We start from the raw sequence: 17,918 nt of genomic DNA on the forward strand, positions 1-17,918 counted from the left end.
GGAGATGGAGAAATATAGAGAGACAATAAGGCAGTGAACCATGGCGGAGGGTTTATGAGGCGGCCATGCTCGAATGGTTGAAAGTTAGGGAAAATGTATTTATTACAACACTTTTCATGGGCAAGTTATCATTTTGTCAAACTTTATTAGAGGGACTAATTAATGGGTTGTAAAAAGTACTAGTGCGTGGCCAGAGAAAGAGCTGGTCCCAGGGCCATTGGCAGCCCCAGGATTTATGACCCCTTGGTTCCCCATTTATTAACGCAGGGAAGGCACATGGAGCAGGTTATATATGAGTTGGTGCAGGGCTGCCTCCCTCCCTAGAGGCTGGTGGGCCTGGGAAGGGGTGTGGGTAGGGGTCCGCTAGCCACTGCCTTCTGGGGAAGGTGGAGAGGCAGCTGGAGACAGGCAGGAGTCTGAGTTAGGACAGGCTGTGTGATCTTGGATGGCATTCCCCTCTCTCAGCCTCAGTCTCCTCATCTGTGCACCTCAGGGTGGATGTGAGGAACCAAGAAAGTCCCGAGTAGAGGTCTGCCTTGTAAACTGTAAAGGGCTCTGCAGTGTGAGACCAGCTGCTGCAGGATGGTGTGGTCAAACAGTGGAAGGTCAGGCAGACAACAAGAATGACCTTGATGGAGCCACCTCTCCAGCAGGTGCTGGGCAAATGCTTCTCCTGCTCCATACCCCTGATCCACACTCTTCCTCCAGCCCTTCATATGCTGGCTTCTTCTCATCTCTAACTTCTCAGCTCAAAGACCTCCTCCTCCAGGCAGCCCTCCCCCCACTCTCTACACAGTGCTCAGTTCATTTCTCCCTTGCCTCGTGCAATCTTTAGTTAGTGATTGGCTTGCTTGCCTGTGTATTGTTCCCACTATAGTAACAGAGTAGGGGTTGTGTCCACATGTGCCTTGCTCTCTCCCTGAAGACAGAAGGGGCTCATGGATGTTTGCTGGGAGGATGAGGGAGAGCCTGTGGACATAAAGGTATGTGTCAGGAAGTGACAAATAGACACTCCTTGGACAGTGACCACACTAGGTGCTCAATAAATGCAGGTCATTTGATGGGAAGGTGGATTTGGGCCTTATCCTGGCCCTCCCAAGGCAGCAGCGGGGCCAACTGGGGCTCAGCCTTCTGGCAAAATCCCCTCTGTCCAGGCCAGGAGTTATGGGGCTGGCTCAACTGGATTCCCAAGAAGAGGAGCCATTGGACCTTTGGGGGAGACAACACCCAGTGGCCTTGAGTGGAAACCCATGTCCTTATTTGCTGTTTCTCAAAGTCCCCTTGATTGCGAACAGCCTGAATGTGGGTGTGGGGTCAGGTGTCCCTAGGCTGAAAACACTGACACCAAACACTGACCTAGGTTAAGAAGCTGGGAGGATCAGAATATCCTACAGACATGGGTTTGAATCCTGGTTCCCCACTTATTAGCTGTGAAACCTTAGGCACATCACTCAACATTCAGTCTCAGTTTCCCCATCTATCGAGCGGGGATGCTGAAGGGTTGTACCTCATCCGGCTGGTGCAGGGATCTGGGTGATGTCTGGGAGCTCCCGGCGCAGGCAGGGGCACCTTGCCCTGTTCTGTCTCATCTTGGCTGGGGCGAGGGCAGGAGGCAGGAGTCTCAGCTATTCCTGGGCTCAGCTTTCATCTGTGTGGAGCCTCGTGACTTCTGTGGGGACAGCTGGCCCCTGGCTGGGGACAATTCTCCTTTTGGTCTCTTGACTGATGTTGTATGAGGTCAGCGAGTGGTAACCTGGCAGAGACCACTCTGCAGGGTCAGGGGCAGGACAGGAGAGGGAGGTGGCTTGGAGGCGTGAACAACTCATGCATGGTCTGCACTTCTACTTGGTACCTTTTTTTTGCCCCCAGCAGGGGAGTGATGCCCACAGGTGTCATTCTCACCCCCTCCAGGCCGGGATTATCGCCGCTCCGGCTTCCCAGGCTAATATGAGGGGCAGCCATTCGTGTCTCCTGCCCTGGGTACCTCCCATGTAGAGTTTCCTGTATCTCACTTGCTTCCTCTTCCCCATGAGGCTAGGTGGTTGGTGTGATGATCTCATTCTTCAGTTAAGGAAACTGAGGCTCAAGAGTTTAAGGCACGTGGCACCAAAGGACCACTGGTACCGGGTGCTGGCAGACTACGAAGGTGTAAGACACAGTTCTTGCCCTGGAGGACATCTCTGTCCAATGAGAAGGATGGACCCTGAATTACAGCCAACGATCAGACACAGACCCCAGACAGAGGCGCCTTCCGAGCTTTCAGCCATCCGCATTCTTTGGCTCGTGGTCTCATCCTCCATCTGTCATCATATTGCCTTTTGTCACTTTGACCCTTTTGCCTCCCTCTTATAAGGATCCTTGAAATAACATTGGACCCATCCTGATAATCCAGGATAATCTCCCCATCTCAAGATCCTTAACTTAATCTCATCTGCAAAGTCCCTATTGCAAGGTAAGGTCACATATTCACAGGTAAGTACACTGTTCACAGTTCTGGGATTAGGACATGGACATCTTTGGAGGCCATTATCTATCCACCATAGTATCCACAACACCTGCTCTAGATGGGTACAGGGAGACTTCCTGAGGGCAAGGACATGTCGGCTGAACCTGAAAACTGACAATGAGTTTTCCTGTGCGGGGAAAAGTGACCGGGCAGTGGGATATGCCTCTGTGCGTGGGCCTGAGCGTATGTGTCCACAGGCTGACAAGAGGCCAGTGTACATGGAGCAGGGTGAGCAGAGGTGGGGAGTGGGGTCAGCAGGGACACAGTGGGTAATGAAATTGGACCGGCCAGCAGGGATAAGGTCACCCAGAAACTTGGAATTTATTCTGAGCGAGAGGAAAACTGTTAGAAGCTTTCAAGCAGGGGAATAATCTGATTTGCATTTTGGGAAGATTCCTCCGGTGTGGGGTCAGCAAAGAGCCAGAACTGTGTGGTCTGAGCAAGGCCTGAGATGGCTTCTGGACAGAGGTGGGGTTGGGGACAGAGAAAGGTGGCGGGGCTGGAAGAATATTAAAGTAGAAATAGGAGTGATGGGTAGATGCAAGCAGAGGAATTGCGTAATGACCTCCATTTTGTTGGATGCAATTTAGGGCCATGAGTTTTTTATAAAGTGGCTCATCACTACATATGAAAACACCCTGGGCAAGTGGGAAGGTTTCCAACTCTGTTCTGGGAAGCATCACCTGGGCCAGTGGCCAAAGCCATATTTGGAGGGGGTGGGGTGGAGGCACGATGAACAGTCTTCCAGGTGGGAGCTGGGGAAGGAAAAGCTAGCTTTTCTCCCTCCCTCTTCCCCCATTTCCATCCTGTCTTCCTTCCTTTCTTCCTTTCTTTTCAACTCAAGTATCCTTTATTGTAAAACAGGAAGAAGAAAGCAGTAGAATTCAGCCTGCTTTAGATATGCATTAAGGAAAAAGCCATAGTCTTGTCTCGTTCCATCCTTCCATCCCTAGTCTTTAAAGGCAACCACCCTATCAGCTCCTCCTGTGTTTTTCCGGGCATTTGTGTGGCAGTTTGCTTTCTCCCGTGTTTTATAATTTGGGATTGTGAGCTCATCTTTGGTGTGGCCGTATTTGTGGGAGTCCCGGGTGCTGCGGTTGAGGGTGTGTCCGATAGCTTCCAGGGAGGTTTAGCATTTGCTTTTGCCTGGGTTGCCATGACATCATTGTCCCTAGTCTCAGTTTGGAGGTTCCTTACCATGCAGGTAGTATAAATCTGAACTTCAAATGGGTGTAATGGTAGTTCCATGATCATAAATTCCTAAGGGAAGAATTTTTCCTCACTCAGAGTCCAAGCCAAGACAGACAAAATTCCTTATTGCTGCCCTTTGCCTGTATATATATATATATATATATATATATATATATATATATATATATATATATATATATATATATATATATATATATATTTTACTTATTTTATTCTGCCTTCAAAGTATTGCCCTTTGGTAGTCTTGATTTTAGGTAGGGGTCTCTGGTTCAATATTCTACCTTTAGAAGGCTCAGGGCTTTGACTCTTATCTCCATAGAGCTGTTACAACCTGACCCCCTTGATTCCTGGCAATGTCTGGAACGCCTGCACCTCCCACTCACTCCAATTTCACAGACACGGACATCTCTTGTCAGTCATTATACTTGTTTGTGTCTGGGGAAGGTAGTGTAGCTTAATGGTTAGCAGTGGCTTTCGGACTTCCTAGGTGGGAAGCCTAGTTCCACCACTCACTAAAGATATGACCCTGGAGCACTTAGTACTGAACTTTTCTGAGCCTTAGTCTTCTCATCTATAAACTGGGGATGATAACAGTTCCTACAGCATAGGATTCTTGCAAGGTTTAAGTGAAGTGATGAATGTGATTGCCTAAAATAGCGCTTCTTAAATTATGAATAAAAATTTACTATGATAATAAATCTTTTAGTTTTACACAAATGGAAACATAGGCGGTTCATTGTTCTGCATCCCGCTTTTTTGGTAAATTATTCCATATCAGCCCATATGGCTCCAGGTTATTCTTTTTCATGGTTGCATAGTATTCCCTTGCACGACTGCACCATGGTTTATTTAACCCTTGCTGTTTCAGTGGGCATTTCAAATGTTTCCAGTCTTTCATGATGACCAAATATACTGGTCAGCTTCCTTGTACGTCCATCTTCACCACACACTCATCCCAGCCCACTTCCAGGTCAAGTCCACGAAGTGGGGTTGCTGGGGGAAAGCAATGCCTCCTTCAGAGACAGTTTCCCTCTATCAGCACTTCTTCACCTCTTTCCCCAACCGAGACTCAGGGGACGTGACGGCTGAGGGGGAGTGCACCAGGAAGGACCCAAAGTTAGGCGCATGAACATTTCACCTTTTCGCCCGTGTTATTTATTTTTTTTTTACTACAGTGAAGTAGATCTTGATTAGACAGTAATTAAGAGTGCTTTGGACAGCACGAGGCCCTAACAGCCTCCCAGGTGTTTATTAAGTGCCAAGGCTGTCAAGAGAAAAATTTATTTAGCATCATAACAGGCTCTGTGGATGCCAAGTTTGCCTTCAGCCACGGCACTGTAACACTGGTGAGTGGGAACAGGGTCAGGATTTAATGCCCACTGAAGAGGACAACTGAAGCAGCAGAGTGGGTAAGGCAAGCCAGACAACACTGGGTTCTAAGCCAGACACTGCCACTTGCTAGTTCTGTTCCCATGGCCAACTTGTGGACCTTCTGTGAGCCTCAGTGTCCCTGTCCTCATGGGCTAATCAGGGCTTGCAATCTCTACCTCGCTGGGCTCTGGTCTGCCATGAAGGAAAGCAGTTAAGAAAGTGAACTCTGGGTTCTAATCTAGCCACTTGCACCTAGTAGCTCATGACTTTGGGAAGGCTTTGGAATGTTTTTGAGTCTTGTTTTCCTCATTGATAATGTACAAGGAATAATAACCCTGTGAGCCTGCCTTATGGAATTGTGGTTAAGCTAAGGAAGAAAATAGGTGCAAAGCAGTGGTAGGCTTCAGCCAGCTCACACTGGTTCTGTAGAACCAATACCTAATTTTTTGTTGAGTTCAGTGAACCAGTTATTAAAATGGCACTTGTTTTTTTTTTTTTATTATTAAATAATTTTTTTTAATGGGGCGACTTCAATAAATCAGGATACATATATTCAAAGATAACAAGACCAGGTTATCTTGTCGTTCAATTATGTTGCATACCCATCACCCAAAGTCAGATTGTCCTCTGTCACCTTCTATCTAGTTTTCTTTGTGCCCCTCCCCCTCCCCCTTTCCCTCTTTCTTTCCCCCCTCCCCCCGTAACCACCACACTCTTATCAATGTCTCTTAGTTTCACTTTTATGTCCCACCTACATATGGAATAATGCAGTTCCTGGTTTTTTCTGATTTACTTATTTCACTTCGTATCATGTTATCAAGATCCCACCATTTTGCTGTAAATGATCCGATGTCATCATTTCTTATGGCTGAGTAGTATTCCATAGTGTATATGTGCCACATCTTCTTTATCCAGTCATCTATTGACGGGCTTTTTGGTTGTTTCCATGTCCTGGCCACTGTGAACAATGCTGCAAAGAACATGGGGCTGCATGTGTCTTTACGTATCAATGTTTCTGAGTTTTGGGGGTATATACCTAGTAGAGGGATTGCTGGGTCATAAGGTAGTTCTATTTTCAGTTTTTTGAGGAACCACCATACTTTCTTCCATAATGGTTTTACTACTTTACATTCCCACCAACAGTGTATGAGGGTTCCTTTTTCTCCACAGCCTCTCCAACATTTGCTATTACCTGTCTTGTTAATAATAGCTAATTTAACAGGTGTGAGGTGGTATCTCATTGCAGTTTTGATTTGCATTTCTCTAATAACTAAAGAAGATGAGCATCTTTTCATATATCTGTTGGCCATTTGTATTTCTTCCTGGGAGAAGTGTCTGTTCATGTCCTCTTCCCATTTTTTTATTGGATTGTTTGTTTGTTTGTTGTTGAGTTTTATGAGTTCTTTGTATATTTTGGATATTAGGCCCTTATCTGAGCTGTTGTTTGAAAATATCATTTCCCATTTAGTTGGCTTTCTGTTTATTTTGTTATCAGTTTCTCTTGCTGAGCAAAAACTTCTTAGTCTGATATAGTCCCATTCATTAATTTTTGCCTTCACTTCTCTTGAAAATGGCACTTGTAATCAGGGTTCTCTCTAAGGTGGGCGCCTGGGCAGCTGTCCAATGTGGAAATCACAAATTTACATTCCTTACTATTTTTTAACGTTCATCTGTGCAGCAGCGTATTATTCTAAGTGCCCGTAGTAATGTTCATTCTGTCTACAGGTGAAAAAATTGCAAGTGAGGATGCCCATCAAGAAGCAATATGGAAATATATTAAATAACAGTTTTATTGTTTTTTGTCAGGTATTACTTAATATTTTTTCACCAATACTTTAAAACTCTTTCTTATAATCTAGTTTTGTGTATCTCTTTTATTGTTCTTATTTAAGTATTAAATGCATGAAATAATAAACTACCTTTTGGTATATCACTTTTTTTAATACTTAAAATGGTCTTTAGGGCAGAGAACCTGTTGTTAAATTATTTTAATCCCACCACTGGTGCAAAGGATTTATCCCAGTGCATGGCACAAAGTAAATGCTCAAAAAATTAGTAGCTTACAATATTGGTGTTAGGAATTGGCTGAGTATGAAAAGAGATAATGTATATACACCTGAGAAGAAAATATGTATAATATATATGTAATAGTTAAGGTAATGACAGTTGTGTTAATAGATAAAATTGATGCTTCTGTGGTTGAATAGTAAAAGTTGATTTCTTACTAACATCGTAGCCCATTGCCGGCATTCCTGTTTGGGTGGCCCTCCTCCACACAATGATTCAGGTACCCAGGCTCCTGCTATCTTGTTGCTCTTCCATCTTCAATATGTGGCTTGTAGTCTACTTCACTCAGTTGGCATCTTTGAAAAGAAAGGATGGGGAGACACACCACTTGTTAACCACATCAGTCCTGAAGTGATTCATCTCTTCCTTTTATAGTCTATTGGTCAAAGCTTGTCACAAGACCCCTCCAGGTGCAAGGGGTGCTGGGAAATGTAGTCCCTGCCTGATTAGCCATTTCCCAGCAACAACTGTAATATATGGAAAGAGATCAAGAATCCTTGGTGGCAACCTTGACTTAGCCCAGCACCCTTCTTTCCAAGAGGGTGACCTGGAAATGGCCCTAGAGTGGGGTAGTCCTGTCAAAATTCATCTAGTGGGTTGTGGCTGGATATGTGTAGGAGTCTCTCTTTCTTGAATCAGAGTGATGCTAGTACTGGAACTGTCATCCCCCAGACAGATTGTAATGAGAACAATGATTCCTGTTGGAGCCTTGTGATCACACTTAACCCTCTAAACAAAACTGATGGAGTGTTTTTATTATTACCATTTCCCATGTCACAAATGAGGAAACTGAGGCATAGCATAACTAAGTGCCCCGCCCAAGTTATCACAGCACAGCAGAGGCTAACCCAGGACTTGAACTCAGATCTTGTGGTGAATATAATCATCTTGGGAGGCCAAGGTCATGGCAGAGGTTCCCATATTTGTGGCCAGGGAAAGGGGACCCTTCATTTCCCCCAGCAGATTTCAGACGCAGTGTTCTCTGCTGGACAAGGTCTGGTTCCCACAAAGCTGAATAAACAAACCAGTAGAAGAACAAGGAAGAACGGTTATCCTTTCTGGAACCTCTAGTGTGTTCTTTGAGCAGGTTAAACATGCGTCTGCAACCTCGTTGACCTTCTTCATTGGCTCTGTAAGCCCATGGGTGGCTGCTGTAGGCATTTTTGTACACCCAGCATTTAACATGGAGCAGGACACACTAAGGGGTCAGTAGATATTTGTGGAATACAAGGAAAGAAATCCTATATGGAAAATTGATCTAAATGACAACTATTTTTACGTTTGAGTATGTAGTTGTGGACTATAGAGGTTAAACAAAGCCCGAGGTAGGTTCTATGTCCTTCTCTGAATCCTCACATAGCTCCCCCATTGATATCTTCACTTAGCAGACAGGAAATTGAGGCACCCCCCTGTGGCTCCTCATTGGTCAGGCCAGCCTGACCCATCTTTTTCCTTGCCTCATCTGCTGCCTGATGCTGCCTTTTGTTGGCCAGGTCCTGTGGAGCTAGGAGTGAACAGGGAGTGAGCCAGCCTGTGGGCACAGACCACAAGACCACAGGGAGAACCTCGTTTGGTGAGTGGCTCAAGCTTCCTTGGCCCTGTCCAGAGTCACAAGGGACTGAAAAGTGACCTCTGGGCATCTATAATTAGGCCTCGCCTGGCGTCAGGGATGCCGGATTTTCTGTCTTGTCTAATATTGGCTGAGCACTCACTACGTAGCAGGCACCATGCTAAGCCCTTTACACCCTTGCTCCGACTCTCTCTGTAAGCTCGTGGCAGATGCACTAGCATCTCCATTTTCCAACAAGAAAACTGAGGCCCAGGAGGGGCCTCAGCTGGGAGGAGATTGAAGCAAGATTTAAACCCAGACCCTAGCTGCTGCAGCCCCCAAATGGTAATCAGCAGGCTCTGTCAATGAAAGCAGCTCCCCGTGTCCAGAGTTTTCAAACGAATAGGCAGAAAAGAGGCGTCTTCAGGGCTGTCGGCATTGATTGGTCTCACAGACTTTCCTCTCTGTCTGGAATGCCCCTCACCCAGATCTGCATGTGTCTGGCTCCTTCCCTTCCATTGGGTTTTCATATAATTGTCACCTCTTCCAGGAAGGCTTCTCTGACAACATTCACTCTCAATTTACCCAGTTATTTTGTCCTTCAACCTGATCTCCAGGTGAAGTTATCTTTACATATTTATTGTTTGTTTCCCCAACTAGAAGCAAACTCCATGAGGGCAGACTGTGTTTCTCTTCTTCCCTGTGTGACCAGATCGACATACAGGTGTCCTATAAAATAGTTGTCAAGCGAGTAACTGCCTGAAGGTGAAAGATTTTCAGGGGCAGGAGGCCGCCAGGTTAGATGGGAGTGAGTGTCTGTGGAGACAGCCTCGGGCCACTGGTGTGCTCAGAGTGGGACCTCCTCCAGCTGCGGGGGAATAGGGAGCAGGATCCCGCCTCCTGGGAAAGGGAGTCTGCACTCTGTGCAACAGGACGCCGGTGGCAGCCAGGGCCAGGTCTGGGACAGAGTGGCCTCTCTCTGCCCTGCTCACTTGGGAACATTGAACACTTGTAGCACCCGGAGTAGAGCCAGTTCCTGGACTGAGGCCTGGGTGTCCGGATGAGTCACTGGTCTTTGTGGAGACTGGCTTCAGGGACCTGGAGTTTGGGCTGCTGGAGAGTAAGATATGGGTGGAATCTGGGGGCGAGGAAAGAGAGGCATTTGTGGTAACTTAACCAGGCTGCCCCCTTTCCCAAGGCCTGGCCTCTCCATCAGTAAAGATTGCTGAGGAAATGAGTGAGGGGTGTATCCTCGACGGAGCACAGACTGCTTTTCCTTTAACACACACTAGATGCTCAGCATGGCTTCAAGTCCTGTCCAAGCATGAATGCGTTTTATATCCATAGCAACCTATGAGTTTGGGACCTATCATAACCCCATCTTACAGAGAAGGAAACGGCACAGAGAAGGGAAGTGACTTCCCCAAAGTCACGCAGCTGGAGCTGAGATTTGAACCTTGCTTTCTGGCTCCAGAGTCTATGATTTTTAGCCCTCCACGCTGCTGCTACTTTTGGGCTAAAATACTCTGATTCCAAGACAAAAAGGCACTAGTTTACAAATTCTTGAAAACGAGCTGGAGTTTTTTTCACAGGAGAATTCAAATCCAATATGCAAAACAACTGATGAGAGCCTCCTTGGCCAAAGTGGGAATTGGGTCCCAGGGACCTCTATGCTCAGCCCCACCCATCCCCCACCTTGCCACGTCCCTCTCTCTAGGGGTTCTGGCTCTAAATTTTGCCTTGTGTCACCTTCTTTCAAGAATTCTTGTGTTCCTAAAAGTCAGAAATTGACAGATTTTACTTTTTGGTTGCTATTATAAAACTTTTTCTTAGTCTCTGCAACCCTTATGAATAATACAGATCTGGGGGGAGGGGTTGTATGTGAGAGCTCCCCCTCCCAGCACCTTGCCCCCTTGGAGGCCTCTGAAGCCCACTGAGGCCCTGTGGGGTACAGCTGTGCTCAGGAATTCTAGAGGAATCTGACATTCCAGGGAATTCTATTTCCCTAACACAGTCTAACATTCTAAATATTTTTTAAAAAATTAAGACAATTTTTATACATAAAAATGCACAAATATTATATATTATACCCATGTAACTATCACCTGAATTATGATATGAAGCATTTCAGCCCTGACAGCTCTATACTCCCCTTTCTAATAGTCTAGATATTTCTAACCTTCTGGAGAAGTCTCTAGTCAGCAAACCATGGCTTGTGAGCCACTGCCAGCTCATTGCTTGTTTTTGTCAATAAAGTTTTATTGGAACATGGCCACACCCATTTGTTTAAATCATGGCCGTGGCTGTTTTTTTGCTACAAGTGCAGGAGTTGAATAGCTGTGATGAGGCAGAATAGCCATGGCAGGGGCTGGAGAGTCCACACAGCTAAAAATATCTGGCTCTTTGGAGGAAAAAAAGTGTGCCTAACCCTGTTCTAAAGCAGAACTTTCTTCAACAATGGAATATTTTAGGCCTGAGCTATCCAGTAGGGTAGCCACAAGCCAGGTGTGGTTAACCAAGCATTTGAAATGCGGCTCCTTTGACTTAGAAACTGAATTTTAAAATTTTATCTAATGTAAATTAATTTACATTTAAACTGCTTGATGTGGCCTCCGTGCTAATTCTAACACAATGACGCTGAAGAGTCCAATACCACACATCCTGAGAGAGACTAACATTATGAGACGGGACACAAATGTGTCCCCAGGGCCCCAGAAGTGGCCCTGTGCTCGCCAGCCAGCACCTTTGGGGTTAATGAGGAAGCAGCTTGAGGCTGTTGGAATTTTCTTCAAAGATGTTGTTTGTATTGATAGATTTTTAGATGATGCTATAGCATTTTAAAAAAGGAGAGAGAAAGACAGAGAGAAAGAGAGAGAGAGAAAAAAAAAAGGAAAAAAAAATCAATGCTCGGCTGATTGTACCAGGAAGGGCAGTCGATCGGAGAGAAAGCTGCAGCCGCGTATTGGGAAATAGATTTTTCTGCCCTCCAGACATTAGCTTGAAATTCTTTGAAATGAGGGACCACAATCTGTGTCAGAAATGAAAGATTAAGGAGGTTAATATGCTGGGCCTCCCCTCCTCCTTTTTAATTTCCACGTCCTGGGTGCCCTTGGCCTCCTGAGGAAGACACACAGTTCCTGCCACACTCCCCCCAGCGTCCCCCTCCCCCAGTTCTCTGGGGGCTTGTGGAGGGGCAGGTAGCCCCATCACTTGCTCCTGAGGCTGCACGCAGACTGGAGGGAGAGGTTGACTGGCTTTTGTTTCAGTAGGGCGTGGTTCTCAGGGCCCCCAGATCTGGTGGCCTTCCCCCTGGAGGTGATTTTCTGGAGGCCGGTGGCTGGGTCCTGGTCCCACTCCTGGCTCCTCACAAGACCTTTGGGGTCCCAGGACTGCGAGCAGCCTCAGTACAAACTCTGTGGAGGCCCTCTGCTGAGGACACGGCTTCTCCCAAGTCTCGATTTCATGAGTTACAGATTTGCACACATGACATGGAATTCAAATGGGTAAAAATTAAGCAATAAGCTCATATGTTATAAAGAAGTGAGGATTTAATTCCCAGAGAAGTAAACTGTATTTGTAAATCCCTGAGTAGACTGTTTTTAGGTGAACTCACTGATAACCTTTTGCTAGAATTTTATACGTGTCCTCTTAGCTCTTTCCTTTAACAGCTGAACATCCAGTTGGCTGACTTTCTAGCCAACAAGCAGCTGATGGAGGTGAACGACTTGTCACTCTTGGCCTGCCCCATGGAGTTCCCTTCTTGGTCTTTGAAATACCAGGTTTATGAGACCCGCCCTTCTTGGTCCTCAGAAAATTGCTTCCGGGTGCCTGTTCTTCATTCATTCTCACACTTTTACAACATCAAGGGCAATGTGATATTCATCTAATTGTGCATAAGGCTGTGCACAGCGCCAGCAAATGGACAGAGGGAGGCTTGAGGGATTGGGTCCGGGATTTGGGCCTTCTGGGAGAACTCAGGGCCCCACCAGACAAAGCAGCCAGGTGGGATGCACAGAGCTACTGGAAGAAGAGACTCAGCTATCGGGGTGCACAGCCAGAAAAAAATGGGTGCCGTTGGACATTTCCTCGGTGGGTCTGGGCAACTCTATCTTGGGATCCAGCCACAGGAAGTGCCGAACTCAGCCTTGCTTTTCACTCCATGTTCAGCCACTGAGCATCTTCTGGGTTGAGTCTTCTGGGAGCAGCAGGTCCCCCAGTCCAGGGCCACTATAGCAGCACTGGGAGTGGGGTGGGGAGTACCAGACTGTGGGTGCTGGAATAGGCTGGAACTCTGGGCTTCAGGTGGGTTCTGGCACCAGCCAGGAAGAAGGGTCCACCCAGGGGAACGTCCCACTGCAGGTGCACCCTGGGGCAGACTGAGTGTGTGCTGTTTGTTTGTTCGTGGGATATATCAGAGAAGACGAGGAAGAGGGTGTCTTCCTGACCCCCAGTCTCTCTCTAACAGCCCCAGTACCTTCTATGCAGCAAATAGTACTTGGCAGCCTTTTGTTCTGTTCGTGCCATTTCCGGGTGAGGTGGACACTCCGAGGGCAAGACCGATGTCTCTCCTCACTCTTCACGTTGCCCTCTCAGGCTCTATCTTTCTTGTTGATCACCATGTTCCTGGAACCCAGTGCAGGGCAGGGATGTGCAATAGATGTTAGGTGGTTGAATGAATGCACGGAATCACTGTGAAGGGTGAAGCTCACGCTAGCTACTCATTTAGTGCGTCCTGTGTGCCAGGCGCTGCTCCCAGCACTTCCCTGTACTAACCCTGAGACAAAGTAAGGACAGGAAACAGTGCTCCACTAATGCTTCCCGATGCTTGTGGAGCTAAACTCCACTGGGGGACCTGGAGAGACCCCATGGCCTCCCAACCCCCAGACCCTTGCTCTGTAGCAAGTGATTCAATCCCCCCTTGCTCTGTAGCAGTGAGAGCTGTGTGTGAGAGCACCTCTGGGGAACGTAAGAAACTCTGGGCTTCTTTGACCTGGGATCAGCAGGCCCCAAGCTGTCTGTCCCTTAAGCTGCACATCTCAGCCTGGAGCCCTCACCTTCTGTCATTCCAGCAGTGTGGACGACACAGGGCAGGTGTCTCTCGGTGTCAGGTTTCCTGGACCAGCAGGACTTGGAATTTTATAAGGGATCTTGCACTGAAAGCTCATTTCATTTATTTGTTCATTCATTCATTCATTCATTCATTTGCAAGCTGTTCACTAAACCCATTTCCCATTCCTCCACGGCACACAAATAGATCGCATTTCCAGCCTTCTTTGTGCGTCAGTACAGCCAAGTGGCTGAATTCTGGCTAATACAATGTTGGCAGAAGTATGACAAGCCACATTTAGGCCTGGCCCATAACCTCCCTGTCCCCCTAAATCCTTTCTTCTTTCTCTTTCTCTGTCTACCAGTTGAATGCAGGAGACTCTGAGATCCTAGAGGAGGGAAGAATCACAAAATCGAAGGAGCCTCGGTCCTTGGATGGCTGCTTACTAATGGAGAATACCATGTGGCCTTCAGGGAAAGAGAACAAAGTCATTGTGTTAAACCACTGAACGATAAAGCACCCAATGTTAATCTAACTAACAAAGCTCATTGTGCAAATACTTACTGAACATTAACCATGTGCCATGCAGTGGGCTATATGCTGGGATTTAGTAGTGAACAAGGTAGACAAGTTTCTTGCCCCTGGGGAGCTTTCATTCTAGTTGGAGAGACAGAGAATAAACACATAGGATTATTTCAGATAGTGACAAAGGCAACAAAGAAAAAGAAAGTAGGATAATGGTGAAGAAAGGGAGCGAGGCAGGAGAATTCTTTAATTAGGTCATTAGGGAAAGTTTCCTTGAGAAGGGGAATCTCAGACATCTGTCCTGAGATTTGAATCTGACCATGTCAGGATCTGAAGGAAGTGCATTCCTGGCAGGAAGAACAGCATGAGCAAAGGCCCTGGGGTAGGAAAAGAAAAGAGGCCAGAAAAGCTGGAGAGAAGTGGGGATTTGGAGGAGATGGGTTTGAAGAGATAGGTGATAGTCAGATTGGCAGAACCATGGAGAACATAGAAAGGAATCTGGATGTTTGCCAAGAGTATTTTAAGTATCTTATGAGACATATGTTTTGCTAAACATTGACGTTAAAATGATGAGCAAAAATAGATGCTGTCCAAGTCTCTCCTGTTGCTCAGATTCTAGGTGATTGACTGCCCATTTGATACTTGAGTCCTCTCTCAAGTATCAAAGTCTCTGCTAAGCTGCCTTTGCTTGTTTGCCTGCAGTGATGGGGAGCTCATCACCTAACAATTCATAGTTCTGATGCCTCCTTAAACTGATCCTTAAAATGCCTCCTGAGAACTTTCATTTTTACTCAGTGGCTCTGGGAATAAACAAGAAAGTCACTGCCTTCTTTCTAATGGGAGTAGTTCAGCTGCAGTGTGCCAGGCATTCAGCACACAAAGGAGATAAAACGGGCCTTTGCTGGCAAGGAGCTTATTATCTTTTAGGAGAGGTGATATATGCTTATTTCTCATATAGTTTATTCTCACATGCCGTAAAATTAATTTGCAAAGTCAGCTTGCCTAAAGTGTAGAAAAAGAAGGAAATAGAGGAACCATTCTCATTTGGGTGAACCAAGTAGGGCATCATGGAGGAAGAAGCATTTCAGCTGACTAGAGGACAGAAGAGATGGGGTGGGGTCTTCTTCCCAGGAGGAGACAGTGAACATACAGATGGGCTCAGGGTGAGTCCCAGCTCTGAGAGTGCCAGGGTGATGCTTTGATACACTAACCAATGTCTCCTTTCGTCCCCACACCCTCGTGTTTCTTCCATTCCAGGCAGCCGTAAGGCCCTCTTTATTTTCTGCCTCAGAGATGGTGGTAATAGCAGAAGAAGAAGAAAAAGGAGTCAAGTTTGTGGTTTCTGAGTCTCAAAAGTCTGTTTTAAATCACTAGACTCTGGCTTTTGTGCCTCACTTGTGTAAGTCTTAAAGGACCCAGGACACAAAATTTGGAATATAACAGACAATGTTGAAGACCGTGCGGTCAAAGATGGTTATTGTTGTCCTGGAAGAAAAGGTGGCAGTTCCTAGGCTGGGGGCAGAAGGAGGGTCTGGCAGACGGGATAGTACTGCAGGGAGGACAGTGGGAATCTCACCTAGTAAGCAGGAGCCACGAGCCTGCAGATGAGCAGATTCTCTTTTGAGAGGATGTAACACTTGGCGAGGGTGAAAAAGGCAGCGGTTACTATCTCACCAAGACCCTGCTATGTGTGTCTGGGCATTGCTTCCCGCCTTCTGCTATCCTCGTTGCTAATCAGAGTTTTCTCATATCAGTCCAGGGCCTTCTGCCGAGATCTCTCTTCTGCTGGGTTTGCTAAGCTACCCTGAAGGAAAAGCCTGCCCCAGAACAACACCAATTAAGAGGAAAGTTGACCTTGAAAGAGACAGGCAGTCACTTATACAATGTTATATATCAATTATATTTTGATAAAACTGGAAAATAAATGAAGAAAAAAGAAAGAGACAGACAGCTTCTTGCTGGCATTGTTGAGACCCTGGATCCAGCCATACCTAAAGCTGTAGCTTGGAAATTTTTTTCAAGTGTGTGAGAAAACAAATCACTGTTTTTGTTTGCTTGTTTCTTAAGTGACTCTGAGTTGGGTTTCTGTCACTGGCAACCAGGAGTCCCAATAATATCATCTAGCAGTAAGGAACAGGAGGGTGGATTACCATGTTTTGAGTCAGGCAGGACGCTTTCTTATTCAGGTGCCCCCTCGGCTCTGTGAGCTGGGGAGCTTTCTCATTTTACAGAAAAACCTGCTGAAACTCAGAGGTCTTCATGGCACAGCAGTGGCGTGGCCAAGGTTCAAACACGGCTCTGCTCTACAATTCAGACCCGCTCCATGCTCTGAAGGGCTCCTCCTGTGGGCTGCCCTGCTGCCGAGGCTGCAGAAGAAAGATGGGAGAAGGCAGGTATCCGGAGCGTGAACGGCGTCTCGGAAGCAAGCCATGAGGCGGCAGCGAGCCGCTGTGCGCATCTGGATTGGGGAGGAGAGCAGATGGCCCATCTGACTCCAGCACATTGTGTAACTTTACGGCGTCGTCGGCAGGTTCTCCTCCCTGCTGAGTTTATAGGGATGTCTTCAGGATTTCCTTTTTGATATACGAGAGAGGCTCGTGGGCTGGGGCCCCCTCCATCAGAGGGTAATCAGTGAGTAAATCACTGCAAACCAGCGGCAAGTGTTGGTGCAGGGCCCGCGCCTTGTGCGTGCTTTGGAATAAATCTTCAGAGTAACGGTCTTATATGTGTGACCGTGGGGACCAAACAGCATCAAAAGGTCAAGTACAAGGGATCCCTTCGCTCCCACTCTGGACTGGAAGACAGAGCAGAAACGAGATGGTAGGAGGGTAAATTGGTTTTCTAGGGCTGCTGTGTCTAAGTACCACAAATTGAGGGGGGGGGCATAAAATAACAGAAATTTATTCTCTCACAATACTGGAGGCCAGAAGTTCAAAATCAAAGTGTCCACAGGGCTATGTGCCCTCTGAAGGCTCTGCAGGAGACTTTCTCTCTTCCAACTTCGGTGGTTGCTGGCAATCCTTGGCATTCCTTTGCTTGTAGACACACCATTCCCATCTCTGACTGTCATCTTAAGGTGTTCTTCCCTGGGTGGGACTCTGTCTCTGTATCCAGATCTCCCAAAGTCACTGATCACCAAAGAAGGGCCCACTCAACCTGTATACATCATCTTTAAATTAGTCACGTCTGCAGAGACCCTATTTCCAAATAGAGTTACATTCCGAGGTTCTAAGTGGACATGAACTTTGGCAGGGGGTGGTGGGATTCTGTTCAACCCAGTACAGAGGGAGGCAAGGCAGTTCTTGCATGGAGATGGGGCTGGTCTGGAAGTGGGAGGGGCTTTGGAATGTGCACATGCCTCTTCGGGAGATTTTCTTAGGATAACAAATCTCTTAACAGCTTCTGTTCATCCTGAAAAATATTTAGGCCCCTATGGGCCTATGTAGGCTGAATGAAAGCATTCTCTATAACCCAGCAACTGCACTCCTAGGAACATCCCCGCTAGAAATGAGTCTTATGGTCATTGGAACACATGCACTAGAATGTTCACAGCAGGATTATTCATCTTGGCTCAAAACCGGAAACTACCAAATGCCTGTCTTGATGGATTGCAAAAAGAGCCACAGTTCTTTGCAGCCCAT

Source organism: Saccopteryx leptura, chromosome 2 (assembly GCF_036850995.1).
Source record: "Saccopteryx leptura isolate mSacLep1 chromosome 2, mSacLep1_pri_phased_curated, whole genome shotgun sequence".
Classification (NCBI taxonomy): Eukaryota; Metazoa; Chordata; class Mammalia; order Chiroptera; family Emballonuridae; genus Saccopteryx; species Saccopteryx leptura.